Here is a 20958-nt window from a genome sequence, read left to right on the forward strand (position 1 = left end):
AAACTTGTGACATGGGTAAGAGAGAGTGTGTGTGTGTGTGTGTGTGTGTGTGTGTGTGTGTGTGTGTGTGTGTGTGTGTGTGTGTGAAAGGTCCTGCACCTCTGGCTGCCGACATGCAAAACGTGACATGGGTGCTTGTGGGACTGTCTGTCTTGGAGCACAGCGGGGTGAAAACTGCAGGCATGCTAGCCCCTGCTGCGGCCATGAAGCCTGCCAGCTGCAAGGAGATAGGTGCAGTGGGAGTCTGGGGGCCTGCACCTCTAGCTGCTGACAGGCAAAATTCATGACATGGGTGGGTGACATTGTGTGTGTGTTAAGGTGCATCCTCACTCAACTGACGCCAAGGCAGAAAGCAGGGCAGTTCAAACAATGCTGCCTTTTATGCAGTTTTTCCATTCCTCTCCCAGAGCACTGGGATTGGAAGGGACCTCGGGGAAGGATGACAGTCACCGGCTAGCTACACAGTCAATATGAGAGCAATCCTCCCCTCCCCCAGCCCCTTACTTTAGCTTGTTTCCCTGCAGGCAAGTCCAGCTTAAGCTTCAAAACGTTTTGATTTGCCGCGTTTCGTTTCAAGGCCTCGTTTTGTTTCGAAGCTCTCCGTTTCATCTCGCTTTTGCTGTTTTGATCTTGAAACGAAACTGCCGACGAAATTTCACACAGCTCTGCTATTCACTGCTTGCAACCCATGCCAGCTGACCTTGGGGATGACTATTTGGTCTTACTCTGCAAGCAGTGAAGCTAAAGTGCAATGATATGGCTGAAATGAAATGGGGATAAATCACTGTTGTTTAGCTCCTACTGACCGTGGGGCAGGACAGACAGACAAACCTTGCAGTGGATTTAACTGACCTGCGCTAAGTCACACCTTTTATAGCAGCCTAATTGTTTCATCTGTTCATGCTCCAGGGCAAGGGGGAAATGACTGAGAAAAACAATAGGAGCCAATGAAAAGAGGGGAGTTTCTTGCAGACTTCACTTGCACTGGAGACACTTACCTGTAGCAGTGAGTGTGATGCCTGCATGAGACTGGGATTAACAGCCTGAAGCCCTTGCTTAACATTTTCTACCTAGGGGCACTTATACACATACCTTTCTCTGTTCCAAGGAACCAGAAATCCAGCGCAGCAGAGCAGATTTGATTAACCAAGTCTGCGGAGCGCATGAGCCGACATGCCTGGCACTGCGTCACATGCATTTGTATAAATGGCAAAATGCGTGTTAACGCACAGAAAGTGGCGGCGATGCACTGTTGAATTAAAACACCTTCGATGCATTTTAGTTCAAAAAAGTGCGCCGCTGCCATTTTCACAGCACTGACGCACTTTTCTCCATTTAAAATATACGCATCAGAGTACATGTGTACTGCAGCGCGTGCATGTGTACAAATGCCATAGATGACTTGCTCATGCCTTTTCTTTTAGGAACGTCATAGAGATGGTACAGCTAGTTCTCACTTTTGTATAACAGCCTGGTGCTTAGAGCACTCATCCAGGGGTCAAAACCTCATCTGCTCCCTCCCATGAAAGTGCTCTAACCCACATGGGAGGAGACATGGGTGGGGTGGGGCACCCCCACACCTCTCCTGTTGAAGCTGGGGTGCTGTACAGGAAGGAATACAAGATTCAGGGGGATTAGAAAAAGGAACCTGACTAAGCCCAGTGAAGAGAGAACTGCCCCATGGGGAAGGACAGGGGAGCTGGTTTCTGGTCCCTGCATTTTATCCAGCAACTCTTATGCATATATGACTCTTACGCGTATGCACGACAGGAAACAGAATCCAGGACCCCTTCCCTTCTTCGGGGGAGCTAGTCTGGCTACCTCTCACCTGCACTCCCTCTGTCCCCATGAATCCTGCTTGTGGGCCAACAGTTGCCCAGCTCCTACAGGAAGGGAGCGTGCCCCCCATCCCAGCCCACTCTATCACTTGGTAGTTGAGACATTCGCCTGGGAGATGCAAGATGGCTTTGAATCCCCACAGGCTCAGAGGAGTACTAACACAGGTCTTCCCCTCCCTGGGTAGGTGCTCTACATACCAGACTATCACAGAAAAGGCCTCTCCCAAGTCTCTTCCCTGCCAACCACATTTTTAGATGAGAGAGGCTATGAGTTTTGAAGTCCCGGGTGTTACCCAGGACTGGGAGCACCCACACCGCCTGTGCTGGATGCAGCTCCTCAGAGGTCAGGTGCAGCAACACCTAATTTAGGAATCCCATCCAGACACATAAGAGCTTGAATACTGTGCTGAGACCAAACAGTGGTAGCTTTAGGTCTACACAGAGCTGAACATTAGGCACCCAAGTAGATTTTTCTCATGAATATTTAGGCACATAAGAGGTTTGGGTCCCCTGAGTAGTTAAGTGGGGCAGGGGTTCTGCGAACTGGCCTCAGACAGCAGCATTTCAATTCTTCTCCTTAAATGTCTCTGTACCTAAATTCCCTACCTGCAAAATTGGGAGAGCAGTGCTTTTTAACTGCCTAGAGTAGTTCATCTCAACTAAGGTGCCAGGGCTAAGGAGATAAACCAGGCTCAGGCTTGTGCCTGCCTGGGTGATCCCCACGTCTCCTGCACATCCCCTGCATAAGGAGATAAGCCTTGCAATATATTTTAAAAAGTAGATTTTGAAATTAGGTGCTGGTCAGTTCACAAAAGTTATGGAGTCCAGCGAGGGTGCAAAAACATTGAGAACCACTGGCCTAAAACTTAGTGAGGAGAATTCACAAACGGATGCGAGAGGCTTGGGCATTACAGTGACAAGAGTCCTACATATCCCTAGGATGGTAACAGTATTATACTGCGAGGCACTAGGCAGCCTGGCTTCAGTCTAACCAAGGGCACGCACAGGAGAACTATACACGTGGTTAACACTGAGCTGGCACTTCTGTGCTTTGCCAGATAGTGACTCCTCCCCAGACTAAGAACATGGACTGTACAGCGCCAAGCGCATGGTCAGCACTTAAATACGATGCGAAGTACATCAAAGGATCAAAAGACAAGTATTTTAAGCCCCTGAATATAGATTTATTGGGGAGGAAGGAGTAATGATTTTACAAACTGAATAGGAATCAACAACAGCTTTTCATTTTAAAAGTTCAGGATTGAGAGTTAAAGCACTCTGCTACAGTGCTAGGAACTGAGATTCAATGCATTCCTCCTCCCTTTGGCTTGGGGCATTTCTAGACTCACCAGCACTTGTGTCAAACCAAAATATATGCATCTTTCACAAGAGCCATTAGGTAACACAATTTAGCCCTATCCAAGAGCTCAATGAGACAATGTGTGTAGAAGCTTGCGTGCAAGGGCATCTGCAGGATCGGGGCTTAGATACAACTTCATTAAGTCTACACTAAATGTGGGAACTGGGGCGACTATGATTATTACTCTTGAAAGCCATATTCAAAGACAAAGGCAAGGCATTATTTCTTTTGGTACAAGGTGAAATGGGATGTAGTCATGGAAATACAAACTGAGTCTTGATATCAAGTGAGAACTCCTACGTCAGAGTAGGTTGTTGCCCATGAAAGCTCATGCCTTTTTGAACCAGTCAGCCTCTGAGGTACCACCCAGCCCTGTCTCCTGTCTTGGAGACCAGACCACAGAAAATAGAGTTGAAGAAACCCAGTGCTGGATTAAAACCGGATTAAACAAAGGCTTCTAATACATACAGCATAGGATAATCTTGCACTGGCAAAAAAAGGGATAGTAGATCATTTTTATCCCCAATTTGTTTAAACTTCTGCTGAATGTTTTGAACTCTGGATATACTTCTCAAAATTACCAGGCTATACCTTTGACTGCTGTTCCTTTACAAGGCTCAGCAGGCTGTCTATATTTCTAAGACACAGGTGGATCAAACCTACTTATTCAGCTTCTAATGGGTTTTTAAAGGAAAGCTGTTTCTAAAGAAATATGGTTATATGGAGAAAACATCATCTTGGAGATCGCACTGCCATAAATAAATGGACAGGACTTGCTACTGTACTTTCCCTTAATCTTCACTATAGAGGCCAATCCATCCTGTTATAGTCAATACAGGCACTTACACACATGCGGGGAGTCTGCTCTGATGTGCTGAAAATCCAGCGTGTCAGAGCACACATGATTAATCAAGTCTGTTTGAGCGTGTAAACTGAAGCACGCCGGCAGCCTTACGCATCACGTGCATCAGCGCTGAGAAAATGGCAGCGGTGCACTTTGAACTAAAACACGTTTATGTGCTTTAGTTCAAAGCATACCACTGCCATTTTCTCAGCACGGATGCGCACTGCACCACTGATATACCTGCTCCATACGCAGTGCCGGGTACTTTTAATTAGTCTGGCTTGCTAATTAAAAGCACCAGGCGCTGCATTAGAACCACGTGTAAAAATGCCCTGAGATTCTCCAGGCATAAAACACCTGATTGTGGCCTGGAAACCCTAAAACAAACCTTCACCGTGTTCATTTTCCCACCGAGCTCATGTAGTTTTCACACGTAACAGATAGGTATTGTCACCATCAGAAATGCACCGTCTCTGAAAAATACCATACTTACTCTGACCCCAGTCCAGCAAGTGCTTAAACACACGACTAAGGGCTTTGATTAAAAGAGTGGGTCTTAAACGCCTGATTAATGTTACACTTCTGTTTAAAAGCTGTGTTCATTTGAGGGGGTGAAAGTGCGGCCCTGCTGAAAGCAGTGGTAAAATTCCTACCGACTTTAATGGCTCTGGGATTTCGCCTGAGGTTTCTAGCAGCTGCCTTTGCTGCCGTGAGCGAGACACGCGGCCCCTGCACGTCCCGGCTCGGCCTTCTCTGCCCGTTAGCAATGGGACAGTGTCTTCGGTTTCGTTTCATTCGCAACGCACTGGAGAGTTCTTGCTAAACCAGAGGATCATGCTCAAAAGGCACAAGGCAGAGATGCCTTAGCTCTTCCTGCTTGCGAAGCAATTAAACCAAAACCCCTCCACTTTACTCTGCGCCCGTCTTTGGGATCATCTGCCCCATCTGCGATGGTACCTTGACAAGACCCAATTATCCTCGACTAAAGTTTCTCCCTCCCCTTACTTTCAGTTCATTGGTGCAAACAGCAGTGTTCATACATATACCTAGATCTGAAAGCACATTGAAGTCCTCCGATGGAAGTTTATTTTTATACAGACACACAAATTTAAAAAAAAAAAAACTCTCTCATGCTAAATGAAAATGTAAAACTGATCCAAGTTCTGGAACATGCCACCGCCAAAAAAAAAACCTTTCAGACCTAAAAGAAAAAAAGAAAAAGAAAAAAAAAAAGGATTAAAGTAAATAAAAATGGGGCTTGACAAACATTAATTCACCATAAAGGAAGAAAGAAACTCATAAAAGAAAGCTCCGCATAAGGCTTCAAGCTGCAGAAAACAACATACTGAACGGAAACTATTCTCGTGGCGAGGTGGGAAACAACCAAAATGTAGGTTTGTTGGCACAGGAACATACTAAAGGCATCGGTGCGGCTGTTCAACATATTTCCTATTCAAAATACAACTGTGCATTCTTGGCTGTCAACTGAGCTTGTCTGCAGCACCTCCAGACAAAGCCCGGGGATGCCGCCGTGCAGCACGCCCGGCCCACTCGCTCCCGCTCCGCGGACACCAAAAGGAGGTCTAGATGCCCCGGGGCAGGACTGAGCACCCACTACTAAACACGGCCTGAGAAAAGGAGCGGTTCCTGCCATGCAATCGGACAGCCACGTGGCCTTGTCCCAGGCTCTGGGGCACATGGAGCAGCACCGAGTGGATGGGACGGGCTCCCTTAGCTGCGCTCTCCGACTCGGAGCAGAGGCGGTGTAAGCGCGCCCTTGGAGCTCACGGCTTAAAATTAACATTTTCTAGACAGCGAGTTGTTGTGAGGGTTGTATCTGCAGATTTTTAGATTTCTCTGCTAAATCGTAGACTCGTAGGGCTGGAAGGCACCCCGAAGGATCATCAGGTCCAGCCCCTCTGCATGAGCTCAAGTGTCAGAGCCAGATCCTCTGGAGCTTTTCCTCCAATAAAAGCTCAAGTGTCAGAGCCAGATCCTCAGCTGGTATCAATTTGGCATGGCTCCATCAACATCTCTTTGGGCTTCGGCCACGGACAACTACACCTCATTTGTAGCCCTGGTCCTGCCTTAGGATCAGCACAAACACCGCTGCCCATAAAGGCCTGGGGTCTGCAATACTGAAAGCCAGTACAGGCTCAGGAACCCGAGGGAAATCTAGCCACAGCGAAGGCAATGGGAGTTTTCTCATTTCTTTCATCAGGGCTGAGATCACCTTCTACAGAGGAAAGCTTAGAGTTATTATTTTTTTTAAATACTACTAGCCCTTAGCACTAAATAAAATATCATCAGAGGGAATTCCTGGGGTTTTCGAATTCCCAAATACAATGTTTTGCAACTAGCTGTTGGTTTCAGCCACGTGCGATTGGTGGGGGTTTGACCTAATGTCAGTAAAATCATGTGGTTAGACAGCAATATCCCTGGGCTCTTGTCAGAAATCAGAAGGGTTTCTTTTTCTTTCTTCTTTGTAGGCAGTGTAATGCCTTCCATATGGACCCCAGGCCCTCACAAGGTCCAATCTCTTCGGGGCTGTCTTTTAACTACAGCTTTTTACAAAGAGACCAGCTTTGTTCAGCAAAATAAAATTCAGCGGTAGTCACAGGGCTTCCTCAGCAACTACAGGCTGCGAGCAGATGGCTTGGATTAAAATAAATATTGATACACAACCAACTGCTAAGGTGATACTGTGCCCAACTCCAGTGCAGGGAGATGGGCTGCAGTGACACCTGCACATTAAGTCATCTGTTGCACAGTTGACACAAATTGAGGCAGTGTCAAAAAACACACTCAACTATAAGTGTTGCTGTCAGTAGGTGACAATTGTTCTGTCCGTGCACAACAGGAGAGAGTGCCAAAAGGGAACACGGGTGAGTGTGAAGCCCAGGTCCCACTTACTATAAAAGGGGCACAATTAACCTGTGAAAGTCTACACACGTGGGAAAATGGCATATCCTCTATAGCGTGGGTGTCCGTCTGCTGGTGCAGAAGTGTTTTATAGGAGTATTTCCTTCAGGGAAATACCACTCTGTACTGGTACAGGGCATGTTACTGTGGTGTAGCTGCACCCACACTGCAGGTTGTACCGGTAAAACTGTATAAGAAAGAAAGAAAAAAAAAAATCACAGCCCAAGCCTATAGTGTTAAACTGATGACAGTTTTGTGTGTACACCAGGCTTTACAGTGCGAACTGCTATTGGGCAAAGGGACACAGAATTAAGTATAGATAAAGACTTGTATACTTCCAAACCATCAACTGGATTAAATGTTATGTATATAAATGATAATGATCTCTGGCTGCAAGTAATCAACTTCCATTAGCCATAATGTAAGTGAAGCAAACAGAGACGGAAGACTATGTGCTGTGCCTGAATAGAAGAGATGTACCCGACAGATTACAGCACCACACAATACTTTAGCATGTGCAATAAACTCCTTGTAAAATATATATATATATAGCATGGCTATCATAAATGAATTCCTATTTTACAGGAATTTTTATTAAAACTCTGAATTATGATCCGCCCAGTATTACGTACAACTGCTTCCAAGATAAGGACATTCTGCTTCTAGGGAGAGTGTTTCAAACAGTATAAAGTGACATAAGACTTATGCTTGCTAATCTATTTAAATAAATACTTAGTTTAGCTACTATTCAAAACGGTGTTAGAGCATCTTTCACCCCAAAGTGAGATTGCTGTTTCAAAGTTCACAAGGAAATGCTACATTTGCTAACAAGCAAAAGCAGAAAATAAATAAAATGCTTATAGTAAATCATTCTGAAAAGCAATAAAGGCTTTTATTCTGGCTTCATTTCTACGCTCCCAATTCGGAGGAGTATTTAAGCATGTGCTAGCTATCAAGCTATATACCAGACAAACAAGGTTAACGCTTAAAACACGCACTTCTTCCAACAGCATTGAACTTTAAATCTGAAATATGTTGTTCTACCTGGGAAAACGCTGCATGGCTTCCCTTCCCATCACAGAATATGGATTTATGGAAAGTAAAATGCTCCGTACGACCTGTATGATAACAGGGAACAGCTCTGGAAGGAAGACTTGTGATGCAAAATAAAAACAACAACAACAACAAAAAAGCCTGTCTTTTTTCATTACCATTCTCTTTGAAGGTTTTCAAGGCGATGATATCTCACAGCACCTTCTAGTAGGAAATCAGATGATCTCAAAATAACCCCCATTCAGTCTTAATGCTTCATGGCTTTGGCTTAAGCTAAAAATAAAGATACATATGAATGATTATGAAATGATAAAACAAACACAAGAAACTGAAAATAATGCTCTCTGTTTCAAGCATCTGAACTAATGCGCATTGTATATGAAGACGCCTACTGCAGAAGAATGGACAAAAATGTATACACGTTAGCTGTGCATACATTTGAACAATGAATGACATTTAACTTAAAAATATTACAATGGAAAGAATGCCTGCATGCACAGCATTTCCATTCCCATCACTAAAACATTGGAAGATAAATTAGTGATTTAAGAAAAAGCATGTTTAACATCAATGTTTTAGGGTAGCAATATTTTACCAGTGATGTAGTCCCAATCAAGATCCCAGTGATTGCAAAACAAGCTTGGAGAGAAGTGGGGGGGAATCATTAGTCAGGTATTTAACACACTAAATTCACCTTTTGTGCACATACAAAAGAGCCACCTTAAAAGATTCAACTGGAGGACCTCAAAGCAAAAGCATCTTAAATTTTCATTGTCTTTGATTTCACACAAAAGACCCAGCCAAGAACACATGCTTCTATGTCAGACTGAAGTCTGCATTTTTTAAATTTCTGCATTGAGACTACAAGAACTAATCCTATTATTTCTTTAACACTCTGAATAGGCAGCTCCCACATACTCCTTCCTATTGTAAATTTAACCCATGTGCTAATTCACTTACCCAGCTCTCAAGCTGCTTTCTCTACAAATTGGGATTTAAAGGAATACAATCTTTTCTATTCACTTGGATATTTAAGAGACATAAATCCTTCAAAAATTAAACAGAAGTTTGAAGACCTTTCAGTAATAATAAAAGAAAGAAAGAAAACAACCCATTCTCACTTCAAGGCAATAAGAAAAAAAAAATATCCGAAACCAAGTTTGGCATGGGGAATATAAACAGTGTACCAGGTTCCTAGCTTACACCTGTCTCAAACAACACCGCAGCAAACTTTCTAAAAATAAGAATCCGAGTTGCAGAAAGAAATTGTTGAAGATGACTTTAACAATGACTTGACTTGAACAAGCAGACAGCAATTGCATCCTGGAAGAAGTTTTTTTTCTGATGCTTTGATAAACTGTAGTATAATCGGAGGTAGACAAGATGGAAAAATAAATAAATAAACAAACCAGGAAAAAACGATTGTAATGTTAAATGAAACTCTGATGTTCTTTGCCTGCAATCCTTCTGGTCCCATTGTCTTCCATGGAGGCTTAATTATTAAAACATGATCTACTGTGAAAAGTCAGCAGCCACACACATACATATACCCCCTGATTTCAGCAAAGCCGCAGTTAGCAGGCTTGTCGGAAAAGACCTCTAACACAACATATGTCCACTTGGTGACATGCATACATATCTGACTACGTTATATTAAATAAAGCAGAACCCAACTGGTGTTTACAAAGTTCTTTTTCTGACATCTTATAGGAAAGTCTCTTTTTTATTTTACTTATTCATTCCCAAAATTCAGTAACGTTTGATTAGATCACCCAGGTATTCATCCCACTCGCCAGGTGAACCCCGTTATACCGCAGACTGTGGTGAGAGTGGTGTTGTAACCCAGGTGTGCCAACCCCTGACCCACGAGCCAAACTTGGCCCACTGAGCCATGGCAATCAGCTTGTAGATCTCTGAAAGTCTGGGGATGGGGGAGTAGTGGCAGCACCATCATTTCCCTGCTGCCAAATTTCCAGACCCACGGGAAGTCCTGTGGGCTGCATAGTGCAGCCCTGCATGCTAGACTGGGTGCCCAGGGTCGGGCCGAGGTAGCATAGGGTCCTATCCAGGTGTGCAGGGCCAGGCCAAGTGCCAACCCCATACAGGATTTGGCCTACAGGCATGCCCCACGCCACTCCAGAACATGGGGCTGAAAAATTGAACACCGCAGTTACAGCCAGAAAATGAGATATTATATATATAAAATATATTTAAAAGACAGGCCAAATTGGCTTACATTAGTACACTGCGCAATCATATGGAACGATAATGCTAATAATATGCAAATACTGCTCTTTCCTGATTAATACCTCGCATGATATGGCACTCAAAGCTTTAATTTGTGCTGGAGGCTCACAATGCTGTAGTGAAAGAACAAAAGTGATGATGAGGCTCAACTAGTGTAGATTTTCCTAGCACCACTGTACTCACATTACAACCTGTGTGTGCACCAGCTGATGATTTGCCCTGTTACACCAGAAATACTACTGCCACCCAAAAGTCTTCAGAGCATTGTCGGTCAGTAGTTTTCAATCTGTGGTCTATGTCTAAGGGATCCGCAAAAGATGACTGTGATCAATCAAAAGTACGTGAATACCCACACTTCCAATTCAAAGGGGTCTGCACCTCCATTAACATTTTTTTAGGGGTCCACAAATGGAAAAAAGGGATCCGCAAATGAAAATCACTGTCCTAAGTGATAAGGCACCTAAGTGTTTTAGGAGCTTACATGCACTTTTTAAAAATAAGACATCTACTTAAGGCCATAGTTTTCAAGGTATTTACGTGCCTTGCCTCTCTAAAAATCTGGTCTGAAGTTGTCATCAAGGGGAATCAGGATCTCCAATGCCCAGGTCACTTCTGGAATCGGGACTTGTTCTTCTAAACTCCTCAGGCCGTTTTCAAAGCCTCGAGGAAATGCTTTCAGAAGTGCCTCTGTTCTTTAGGAGCTTCAGCTTGACAACTTTCAATGGTAAATCTGCTCTGAAATCTTCTCGGTGCTTCCGAAAATTGCAACCCTCCCCGTCAAAAGTATTTCCTCTGCTGTGGGCAAGGGTTCAGGACAAGTTGTCAACATCCTTGGGTTACTCTCCTATGTTCCTGCATTATCCTTCTTCTCTCCAGTTAGTCTCTCCCCCCGACCCCTTAATACCTTTTGGCAGTTCTGTTTTTAGAGTTGTGTACCCATTGCAGTTCCCTGCAAAGCAAAGGCTATCCAACCACTAAAATGTTCCTTCCCGATTTATCATTTGAAAATTTCCACTTTGTTGTCTTGCTCACACATCTGCTTTCGTGCAGCCTCCTTGCACGATTCCCTGTGCCTTTCTACACCCATCTTCGGTTTAAAGTAATGCCCATGTTTAAGAGCAACAACCTGTAGAAGAGAAGGAGCCTCACTACATGCCTCATTCACCTTTAATCCTTAACATTTTTATGCGCGGACCCTAAATCTCTCTTCAACCAGCCAGATAATCCATCATCTGCATCTTGCACCTTAACCATTGCCCAGATATAACACCACTCATAGGCAGAGATTCAAAGTACAGTGCTCCTTAATGTCATCTTCCATTTTTCCTGAGACTTCTCAAATTCACTTTCAAATCTCAGCGCTCCTCTCCCTTAAGTCACTCTCTATCCATATCCACTGTACTTTCATAGCTGGCTTTTCTTTTTTCCTGCCTTCAGTCTTAATAAAATCTAGCACACAATTGTCTGCCCTTATTTACTTACCTTCCGTCTTAATAAGCCAAGTACACACATTTCTGACCTCGTTTCCAAACCATTTCTAAACCTGCCTATGCCATAAATCATATACTTCAGAAGCTTTAACAAATCAGTATCATCTCCTTTCTCCTTGTCTGTGCAATTTTTTAGGTCGTGCACCAAGGGAAAAGTTAGTGTTTTCCTGTTAGGATTTTCTTTGCCTCTCCGGAATTGAACAAGCCAGGCAGGTTTATGTTAGACACTGGCCTGTATCATCCTGTTTCTGTAGCAAATGAGTAAATTAAGCCCGATTAAAAAAAAAACCTATGAACTATACTTACAAATCCCCATTGAGCTTCCATTATTTCAGTCTCACCAACTCCATACATCCAAATCGGCCCTCGGTATCAGCCCCCAAAACCTCTATCAGTGCACCCCTATCGGCCCTTCAGTCTCACCAACTCCATAAATCCCTAATCCTAATTAGTCCCTTCTCAAAAGTAGATGTCCTTAAAAATGGAATTTAATACACACGTGCACACAGTTCCTTCCATCTGATCCCCCCACGCTTTTTTTAAACCTTTGAAATCATATTTTATAGCCTTCTCCCACAACCTTAAAGGCCAGAAACTTCACTTTAAGTGACAACTGAGACAGTTAAAAGACAGCAAGTCTTTTATGAACTTTCAATCATGCTCTCTCTCCCCCTCCAACACTTCTCTATCCAAGAAACACAGGATTCATCAGATGTTAAGCAATGATCCTATGTTTTAATGGCAGGAGAAGAGGGTGTAAAAGTGGGTCTCATTTGAGAAGGATCAAAGGGGGTCTAATGCCCAATGTCTGTCCTAGGGCATATTCTGTTGAAGTCTGTGCCCTCAAGATCAGGGTTCGTTGTACCCAGGCTATGGACGGTAACAGTACAGAAAATTTGCACTGAGGAATTTCTACTTCTTTGTACCCGGGCGTTGCAAAAGTGAAAGCTTTGCTTCTGTTGAGGGGGCATCTGGGTGCTACATAACAAAATGCCACCCCCTCCTTAATCTCCGTGTAAGGAATCGTCAAATCCGGTTTCATTAGCTCAGCCTGGTGCATTCGAGGGCACAGAAAATTACATGCCTGCCTTAGTCTCTTGGCTTTGCCTTAGCATTTAGTACCTCGCATAATCCTTCCGTCTCTTACACGCTCCAGTCCTTAAAATAACCCAATTGCTTCACTAGGTTCCTCCTCCTGCTCTATTACTCGCACTAGACAGGTTTAATTAAAAATAACCTCCCCTCCTCGGGCAACTCTTGCCAATGAAGTGTTGAATACAACCGACGGAAGCCCTGTCTATTCGCAGGTAGACCGACGCCTGGGATCAACAGAGAAAATATGATCGTTATTACCACTCAGTCTCAGAGCCTCACCCGTTACATATGGAAAACTGAATGACAGATATGCAGAAGTGAAATAAAACAACATATTATAATGAATAGTAAAAACTTGCCCCAAAACACACCCCTGACAATCTGTTGCCTTTTTGAATAACTGAGAGCCTGCAACTGCTTGCATAACACGCAACTCGCTAGTCCCCGTACAACTTTATAATGACAATATCATTTAAAAAAAAAAATTTAAATGCAAACAGAAGGCAGGACACGCTGGCACCTTGCAGATTAACTCATTCAGAGAAACGTGAGCTTTCAGCCCACTTTCTCAGACGCTATAAAAGGACTTGCAGACAGCAGGGGTGCTAAATAGAAATGAATCATCGCATTCAAATGCAAAGGATAGGGAACAGGGGAGGAAAGGAGAGGGCACAGCTAACCAAGGGGAAGGTGGGTTGAAGAGATCAAAAGGCCATAAACAAAGCGGTTAACCCACTGAGGGACATATGGATTAAAAAAAAGCTAGTAAGAGGATGGGAATGCAGAGTCTCTGCTGAGACCCTATTTACCAAACCTCGGATGTCAACGATTTCTTGTTCTGCAATATCATGTTCAAATTGATTTTGAAAGTTTCGCTGTTTAAGAACAGCTATTCTGAAGGCAGCAACGGGATGTCCGGGGAGGTTAATGCTCTCTAACGTTGTGTCTCCTCCTGAAATGGATGTCAGATGGTGGTGGATGGTTCCTTCTCAGCCTGGAGGGAGGTGGGCAGTGGGGTCCCGCAGGGTTCGGTCCTCGGACCGATATTATTCAATATCTTCATCAGTGATTTGGATAAGGACGTGGAGAGCACCCTCTCCAAGTTCACTGATGATACCAAGTTATGGGGCAAAGTTAGTACACCGGAGGGCAGGGAGCAGATTCAGGCCGACCTGGACAGGTTGGATCAATGGGCAGAGAGAAATAGGATGCAATTTAATAAAGATAAATGTGAGGTACTCCACCTGGGAAGGAGGACCCCCCAGCACACCTGTAGGATAGGGAGTGTCCTTCTCAGCAGCTCGGAGGCAGAGAGGGATCTTGGAGTCATAATCGACTCCAAGATGAACACGAGGCGGCAGTGTAACGAGGCCATCAACAAGGCCAATCGCACCTTGTCGTGCATTAGCAGGTGCATGACGAATAGATCAAAGGAGGTGATGCTCTCCCTCTATGCAGCGCTGCTCAGGCCACAGTTGGAGTACTGTGTCCAGTTTTGGGTGCCGCACTTCAAGAGGGACGCGGGGAATCTGGAGAGGGTGCAGAGGAGGGCCACTAGCATGATTAGTGGCCTTCGTGATAGACCCTACGGGGGAAGGTTGAGAGACCTGAATCTCTTCAGTCTTCACAAGAGACGGCTGAGGGGAGATCTTGTGGCTGCCTATAAATTTATTAGGGGAGGTCAACGGGGAATAGGGGAAGTGCTGTTTACTAAGTTGCCCCAGGGAGTGACTAGGAATAAGGGGTGTAAACTAGTTGAGAGTGGATTTAGGTTAGATATTAGGAAGAAATTTTTCACAGTAAGGGTGGCCAGGATCTGGAATGGGCTTCCAAGAGAGGTGGTGCTATCCCCTAGCTTGGAGGTCTTCAAGAGGAGGCTAGGTAGTCACCTGGCTGGGGTCATCTGACCTTGGTCCTCTTTCCTGCCAGGGGCAGGGGGTCAGACACAGTGATCCATTGTGGTCCCTTCCGACTCGACAATCTATGAATCCGTGTACATTCACTCTTTCATGGAGGGATCGCCCCATCTGTCCAATGCAGACAGAAGAGGGGCACTGGAAACAGGTGATGGCATATATGACATTGGTCAAAGAGCAGTTGAATAAACCCTGGATGTTACAAAGCTACCTCTCCCTTTTTCAAATACAGCTCATTTTGATTTGCCTCACACAGCTAGTTGTTTTGTTTTTTTTTTAAAGCCATTAAAGCAGCTCTTATGTGACTTTTTGTGACTGCAGTAACAGGTTTGGGGTTTTTTTCCCCCAGCATTAGATGTCAGAGATGGAAACCACCTTTCAGATAACCCTAACAAGTTCCTTGCGGGATGGTTCTTTAATGCTTCTGGGTAAAGCAAAACCATGACATCTCACAAAGAGTTTTCTAGGAGTCATGCAGGCCCATTTATTCACATGCTGCCCTCAATGTGTATTCACATCAATCCTAACAAATGAATCAGTTATATGCTGCCACAGTGGCTCCAGAAATAGCCAATATACTAATGCATTCTATTGCTTCCCATAGTTAGGAAGCAAGGATACCCTACTGAATTTAATCTTTAGTTCAACTATGGCCAACAGAAGGCAAAGCCAGTTGTAGAGGTTAACAGCATTTACCTGTTAGCAACTACGGATATGCCAGTCCTGCTAGAAAAGAGTTAAGTGCCCTCACTGCTACAGGAGACTCATCACTGCAACCAGAAGGGAGGCCAAAGCATTGCTCTGGAGAGACGGGATCAAGGTTGTGGCCTGAATCAGTCCTGAATTAGGAACACCAGGAGCAATCAAGACAGGAGACACCTTCAACTGAAATCTGCTGTTGTTAAACAGCCTACTAATGCAAGCCCTGGGAAAGAAGGTGAGTTTCTGACGGTGCTGAACACATGAATTGCATTTTACATGTGGGTAGAAAGCACATTTATGATCATAGGAAAGTCAGGCTGGAAGGGACCTCACAAGATGACCTAGTCCAGCCCCCTGCTCAAGGCAGGAACATTCGTGATAGGGGTGCACTGATGGAGGATTTGGGGCCGATTTTAAACGAGCCATATCAGCCGATACCCATCCAATTGCTGATATGCAGCCGGGCAGCTTGGAGAGCAGCACCCGACTGGCAAGTCTGTTGGCAAAGAAGGGGACAGGGGGGCATGGGGGAGGCATGTAGATTGAGGCCCCCCATGGTAAGGGAAGGAGTGGGGTTGAGGCTGGGGCAGGAGCAGGGGGCTCCTGCCACTGCGCACACCCAGGGAGGGCATGGGGGTGGGCGGGCGTGTGCCCCCAGATCTGTGCGGGGTAAGGGCAGGCTGCCACTGCGGGCTGGGGCCAGGGCAGCACTTGGCTTTTCCTGGTGTGGGGCTGGGCCAGACAGCAGCGGCAGTGCTGGGAGGGGAGCTACGGAAGGGACTGCACTTAGCCACCCCAAAATTTGCCGTAGCCCCCCACCCAACACCACAGGCACCTGCCCCGAGCACAGCTCAGCCCAGCCCCAGCCTGCAGTGACCGCCCGCTTTCACCCTGTGCGCAGATCTGGGGGCACCCTCCCCCAATGCCTCCCCCAGGGATATGCACAGCAGCGGGAGCCACCCCTTCTCCCCATGCACGGCTTAGTCCTACGCCTGCTCCAGCTGTGCAGCAACTGTCCCAGCCCTACTCCCTCCCCTCCCTGCAGGGGCCTCATATATAGCGTCTTTCTTTCTCTCTCTCATGTCCAATATAAATATATAGTGTGTACGCACGCGTGTGTGCGCAGACATATATAGAAAGATAGACACTATGTTATAGTATATAGCGTGTGCATTTGAATATTGCACAAACACTGTAATGTACTTTATACTGTGTGTATGTACACACATGCACAGTATATACATATATGTATACACACAAACATTCAATAATTAAGTATATCTATTCCAAGAGTTCTAGTTTTTTTGTATATCCTTAAGTATATCTATGGCATGTAGTGTTTCTATGCAAAATACGTTTAAGATCTCAACAAAATATAAAGTTTAGGGGCTCAAACTGAGGAACCTGAAAGAGGAATTTTTTTCAGATGGGGGAGAGTTATCATGCACCTAGGCGAGATGGACACAGTGCAAAAATATGCACAAAGACATCTCTGGTTGGGCAGTCAAAAATAAAAGGCATTCAAAATAAGCCACTCTGGAAAATGTTGACCAGTATGAAACTGAGGAAAGGTTATGCAAAATAGAAAAACTGGAGTGGATCTGGAGGAAAACCAAGATGATAAAGGTGAAATGTAAACTGTACAAGGAAAGACTGAGGGAATGAGGTGGATTTAGTTTAAGGAAGAAATGAAACTGGAGGGGGTGAGGTGGTGAAACATGGTACCAGTTTTCAAATATTTGCAAAGTTGCACTAAAGATGGAGAAAAATTGTTCTCTTTTGCCCCAGAAAACAGGACACGAAACAATGGCTTTGCTCTGCAGCAAAGTAGATAGAGAAATTCAGGAAAAACTTCCTAACACTTAGAGCAGTCAGACAACAGAACAAATTGCCGGGGAAATTGTGGCAACTTGTCTATTGGAGGCTTTCAAGCAGAAACTGGACAGACTTTTTTCTGGGATGCATTAGGAAAGGAGAATCCTGCATCTGTGCAAGGAGTTGACCCCAATGATCCTGTTTGAGACCCAGGATCTTACGTTATTTAGAGTTTTTCGATACGCATCAGCTACTCTCTCAACTTCTTGCACCCAACTCTTTGCTTAATTGCAACAGGATACACCCAAATATCCCTACGTTAAAAAAAAGGAGCCAATGAAACTCAAATTTGGAAGCAACCACTTCTTGGATGCTGAATGGCCAAGGCAATGCACAAAATGCATGTCTGGCGGGGTCTAGGACACCAGAGTAACACCTCGTAAAAGTAAACCAGAATGACACACCTGAACTAGCAAGAGATGAGACATCGTTTAATAACATGGCAGCACTGCGAAAAACAATAGCGTGAGCCGTCTTTTCCAGCCTGTACAGTCGGCGCTGGAAGCGATCTGTTGACACAACAGAACATGGCTCAATTTCAAGCACTGTTGGGGCTGGGTAATTTCAAACATCTTTTAATATTTGTAGATACTCCAGTGGGAAGTTAGTTGAAAAGATCTTAAAGGCAGCCACATGAAAATCTATATATAAAGACTTCAAATCATTATAAAGAGACAGTCAGACTGGAGGAAAGGAAAGCAAGAGGGAACGCAAATGGGAGGGAAGAGGGCAAAGGTGAAGACGCAGACTTTGGGCTGGGTTGCTTAAAGCATTTATTTATGTCCAATGCTTCCATTACAAGGTTACATTGTTCTTTTGGGAATAAGTACAAGGCCAATTCCATCAATCCGCACTGGTACATTGGAAAAAAACCCCAGGTTTTCAATCCAAGCCATACATTTCTATCCATTCACGCCAGGGACAGTTTCTCTACTGCTTGCTTCTGTGCAACAAAAGAAATAATGCATGACCCAACAGAAGAGCACAGAAGGGCGGACCAAGGCCATTTTAAACCCAGACCTGTTATTCCTAATGAAAATCGCAGGAAGGTTGTAGATAAAAATTCAATTTAGGAAATGAAGGATGACTTGAGATGCAGAACGCCTTGCATTCGAAAGCTTCCCTAACTATCCCAATTATACAGTTGGGCCAATAAAAGATATCACCCAAAGAACTCCTTGCCTCTCAATTTATGAACCGCTACACTACAACATCATGCTTATACTACTCTCAGGCTGATTAGGTATTTAGAAACATGTCTTCTAAAACTTCTGAGGTCGAGGAGCAGCCGACCAAGTCTCCCAATCCCACGTACAAATCCGCTCTATGTTAATACGATTATTGCGAACATGATGATAGCACCGAGGCCCGTTCAGCAGCTGGGCTCCAGTGTACAACATGCTGTTCATTGTCATTGAAAAGACATTGGCAAGCTGCTTCTTCTGGAGAGTTTTTAATATTATTGCTATTATCTATGATGGTTTTATTGTATTATGAATAAAATACCCACCTCTTTGACAGTGCTTAATAGAGAAGGCATGTCATTAGACCCAGCGTACAGATGGGTCAACTGAAGCTGAGGTTGGGACAGCCCAACATCACTGCCGATCAGTGGCTTGTCTTCAAACAGGTTCTTTGAACAAGCAAAAGGAGCCACTGTCTTGATGGGCTAAAGGGCTTTCACACGCATTACTTGTCTCAGGATACCTCACTCCATTTTCTTGGAGGATAAGCAACATTTTCCAACTCCACTTCTACCACAGTTAACCTTGCTCATGAGGACAAGAGTTAGCAAGAGGTCAAGGCATCACCCACCGTGGGGAGTGTCAGGATAATGGGACTGTAATAACCCAGCAGTAATTAGTTCCCACACCATCACTACGTTAGGTTCAAATGAAATAAGGAAATCTATCCTGGATATTTCTAGGGAATTATATTTGAACAGGCTGCATCTATTTCTGGATGCCCTATTAAAAGAGCCCTGCTCTACTAACTTGTCTAGGCATTGTACTAACTAATTCGCTTCTACTCCTTGGATTGTTCTACTGAACGAAGCAGAGCCGCGGATGCGGGTGCAGTTAATAGCAGCACACACCTCCCTCGGCACCGGTATTTCACGTTCTGCAGCGCCACAGCAAATTAGCTGAAAGAAAATGCTACTTAAATCCCTACAGCATCCCTTGAGCTCTATTATACCCATAACCCAATGGACGGGTTGGGTCACTTAACCCTTTAGTTTCAAGGGTTAAAGACAGAGGATGTATCTAGAGAATTGGTTCTTAATTTTTTTTATTTTATTTTAAGACTCAAGGCACACCTTGGGAAATGTCAGCTCTTAGTTTTCACTTAATTTTTTTACTACAGAAAAATACCATTCTGTTGCAATGAACTCAGAAAGACCACAATGGAGCAGACTGCTTTTAACACTATGGATCCCCGTGTGACATCTCTTGGTTTATTGTACGACTCATGTTCACACACCTAACAGTGCTAACAAGTGCGGCATCCTGCAGCGCCCCTGAAAGGATCTCGTGGCACTCTGGTTAAGAACCGCTGATCTAGAGGCAAAGACGGACACCTCTGACTCAGAAGAAGGGTACTGGGAGTAAATTGCTGCTCACCAACTATTTTTCACGTACAATACTTGGTTCCCAGTACACTTTGAACTCCCTCTCTCCTCTCACAGCTCCTCAGAGGCTTCAGGAAATATCCCCATTTCACAGACAAATACATGGAGGAATGAAAGTGAAATCCTTCCCATCTACCTAAGCCACAGAGGAGCTAGGTAAGGATCAGCTCATTAATATTAATGAAGGGTTTGAACTTCAAAAAGTTTTTACAAGTGCTCAGTGTTAATAAAAGCCACTGGAAATTAATAAGGGGGGCAGGAATTCTTCCAAGGGTATGAGGACTGTACAAGAGCAGCACCTGATCCCTAGCATCTCTCCCCCTTATGGCTTCCCTAGTATTCGGTTATACCGATATCTCAAAAATATGCATTGGGATACTTTAACCATTCAGTGACCGACTGCATTTCAAAGTTTCAAGACAGGGGACTGACATCCAGAGGAAAGAAAGTTGGGCCTAGAGCAATCCCTCATACTAGAGACAGTACCACCTAACCCTTATACAGCATTCTTCAGCAGCAGGTTTCAGAGCCCAGTGTCATCTTCCCTGTTTTACTGACAGAGAAACACAGGGAGGCAAAGTGACTTGCTTTAGGTCCCACAGCCAGACAGTGGCAGAGCCAGGAACACAGCCCAGTGCTCTATCCTCACCACTTCCTTCGACATCTCTTCTTCACTATAACCCAAAGCAGGTTCACTCATATACCCAGAATGGCAGCCCTCTGGAAGGGTGTTCAAGGGGGAAAAGCATGCGGAGAGCCAGAGGGGACTAACAGGATAAGAGTCCACCTACTTACTTGACTAAAGGGAAGCCACGGAGCTCCCCACTCCTACGGTAAGTTAGTGCCGGATAAGTGCAAGCCCCCCAGGAGGGCAACGTCTCCTACTCTGCATTTGGCAATGCCACACTCCACTGGCCTGGACAAGGGAGGAGGATTCTCCAAAGACCCCCAACCACCACTTACGTTGCTGAAGGCTTGCCACCAGCA

General features: G+C 44.7%; 1 long non-coding RNA gene across 2 annotated transcripts in view; it reads right to left on the reverse strand.

The window, feature by feature from the left end:
- Positions 1 to 3015: 3015 nt before the first annotated feature.
- LOC112551011 overlaps positions 3016 to 20958 on the reverse strand; it is a 67609-nt gene continuing 49666 nt past the window's right edge. The window contains exons 2-3 of one of the 2 annotated variants that reach the window (XR_003095119.1): positions 8176 to 8290; positions 3016 to 5243 (exon numbers count right to left, since the gene is read on the reverse strand). This is a non-coding gene — a long non-coding RNA (uncharacterized LOC112551011). Of the gene's footprint in view, positions 5244 to 7001; positions 7152 to 8008; positions 8291 to 20958 lie in introns of those variants that run through there. The other variant, XR_003095120.1, reaches the window with a different exon arrangement.

The sequence above is a fragment of the Alligator sinensis genome, unplaced genomic scaffold (assembly GCF_000455745.1).
Source record: "Alligator sinensis unplaced genomic scaffold, ASM45574v1 scaffold393_1, whole genome shotgun sequence".
In the NCBI taxonomy this organism is placed as follows: Eukaryota; Metazoa; Chordata; order Crocodylia; family Alligatoridae; genus Alligator; species Alligator sinensis.